Source organism: Danio rerio, chromosome 7 (genome assembly GCF_049306965.1).
Source record: "Danio rerio strain Tuebingen ecotype United States chromosome 7, GRCz12tu, whole genome shotgun sequence".
NCBI classification, from domain to species: Eukaryota; Metazoa; Chordata; class Actinopteri; order Cypriniformes; family Danionidae; genus Danio; species Danio rerio.
Genome location: NC_133182.1, coordinates 1,875,001 through 1,877,500, shown reverse-complemented (window position 1 = coordinate 1,877,500; position 2,500 = coordinate 1,875,001). Strand labels below are relative to the sequence as shown.

The 2,500-nt window shown below is 36.9% G+C and overlaps 1 protein-coding gene across 6 annotated transcripts in view; it reads right to left on the bottom strand.

The window, feature by feature from the left end:
- cyld3 (cylindromatosis (turban tumor syndrome) 3) overlaps positions 1-2,500 on the bottom strand; it is a 32,558-nt gene that overhangs the window by 23,277 nt on the left and 6,781 nt on the right. The gene's annotated exons all lie outside the window — the stretch shown is intronic.

Genomic DNA, 2,500 nt, shown 5'->3' with positions numbered 1-2,500 from the left:
GTAATATAATTTTAAAATTATTTGTATTATTTTTTATAATTATTATGAAAATATTTATTTGTATTTTATTTAAAATAATAATAACAATATTTTTAACTAATTATGTATTATTAAATGAATTTGAACAATGAAATTGCTTTTTTTTAAATTAATTATTAAATTACATTTTAATAATTTAATTAATTTATTATTGTTTTTATTGAAATTAGTTGTAAAAATTTGTATATATTGAAATTAAAATGTATTTTAATAATTATATTCATTTATTTATTTTTCTTTTTTTAATATTTCCCAAATGATGTTGAGCAGATTCAGGAAATGTTCACAGTATGTCTGATAATATTTTTTCTTCTGAAGAAAGTATTATTTGTTTTATTTCGGCTAGAATAAAAGCCGTTTTTAATTTTTTTTTAACAGTTTAAGGTCATTATTATTAGCCCCTTTAAGCTATATATTTTTGAAAGTCTACAGAACAAACCATCGTTATACAATATCTTGCCGTTAAACGGAAATTGGGGGAAAACAATAAACGGGGGCCAATAATTCTGACTTTAACTGTGTTTGTGTGTGTGTGTGTGTGTGTATATATATATATATATATATATATATATATATATAGAGAGAGAGAGAGAGAGAGAGAGAGAGCGAGAGAGAGAGAGCGAGAGAGAGAGAGCGAGAGAGAGAGAGAGAGAGAGAGAGAGAGAGAGAGAGAGAGAGAGAGAGAGAGAGATGCTACATTTGTACATTACAGATGTAGTTTTCTACAACTCTAGGGTATATTATAGTACAATACACCACAGTTTACAGGTATTTTTATCAGTACACTAATTAATTTAACAGTGTGCTGGAGCATTCATTAACAAAGAACTGTAAATATTATTACATATACAGCAGGGCTCGAAATTGCGACCATTTTGGTTGCATATGCGCCCAAAATTTTATCTATGTGACCTTAAAATATAATTGGGAGCATTTCTGCGAGTGCTTAAAATTGTAGTGTGCGACCAGTTTTTACTGCAAAATGTTCACCACATGAACTGGATTCGGGAGACATTCACGCAGAATGCATCTCTAAGCTCTTTGTCTGCACTTGGAACGCGAAACGCAGCGCTCAGGAACGGGTTAAAACAGTTGTCATGTCAACTTGCTGCAGTAAACAAAGCCAAATCCGTAATGCTTGTCCCGCCTTCGCGCTCTTCTTATTGGCCCACTGCTCTAGCACTGAACGCGAATGATTGGTTAATATCAGCTGTCAATCACTCAGTCAGTGCCTGCCTTCTGGCTTGGGATGACAGAGAGAGAGAGCTACTACCGCGAAAAACTGTAAAGCGCTGAAGATGAGAATGAAGATAACACTGACAGATTTAGTTTTAGAAACCATCTAGTTACAAATAATGACGCATCTTACTAGTGATCCTGTGCTGAATGTTAATCCACCATCTACACTTTTCCAAGAGTGGATAAAAGACTTCCAGTGGCTTCAAGTCCGCTATGAAAAGTCAGTGGGATGGAGTTTTCAGGTAACCATTTGCCACATCTAGCACGAGAGCTTCTGTTTAATCCTTCATATAATGAGAGGGTGCTCGCTGCAGAGCCATTTGAGGAGAGCTGAGCTCCAGCGAGGGGAAGCATGAGCTGTCGCTCCTCCTCCTGTAAGCTGTTTTAATGCGTACACCAACCCCACCCCTAACCCTACCCCCAGTGACATCACTCGTAGAAGAAGTGCAAAAAAGGTGGAGCTCAAGCTCAAGCTCCCCCTCGCTGGAGCTCAGCTCACCCAAATGGCTCTGCAGCGAGCACCACTTGCATATAATCGCCAGATGCTGTCCGCCGTGCAAGGGGCAGCAATGTCAAATTGAACACCACGTACACCATCACATACGGGCTTGCACTGAGTAAACTAATATCGCTACTATAAAAAGACTGGTATTGCTATTAACATGTATGCATATAATAAGGTACAGTAAATGTCAAAAGCATCAATGCAGTATCAGACAGCACCCGTGAGAACAGCACAGTTATACCGTTAACAGATTCAAGTCCAGCAGTGTGTGCAGGGCCGGTGAGCACTCCGTGTATGCTTTGGTCACTCAGTTCTGTTATACAAATGTATTTTCTTGTGATAATGGGATTTCGTTGAGACATATTTTCTTCACGCTTGCATATATATATATATATATATATATATATATATATATATATATATATATATATATATATATATATATATATATATATATATTAAGGGTGGAGCCGAACCCGAATACGGTATTCGGAAAGGCACGAATAGCGTGTTTTTACGAATACTTGATTCGAACAAATACTTGAAAAATTATTTGTATTCGGGAGCAAGAAAAACATTATCAAAAAGCAGCGTTTCCTCATGAGACCACAGTGCATGCCCGCGTGAGTGAGTGAGAGAGTGAGAGAGAGAGAGAGAGAGAGAGAGAGAGAGAGAGAGAGAGAGACACGCACAGTGCAAAACGCGCCAAAGCCCGAA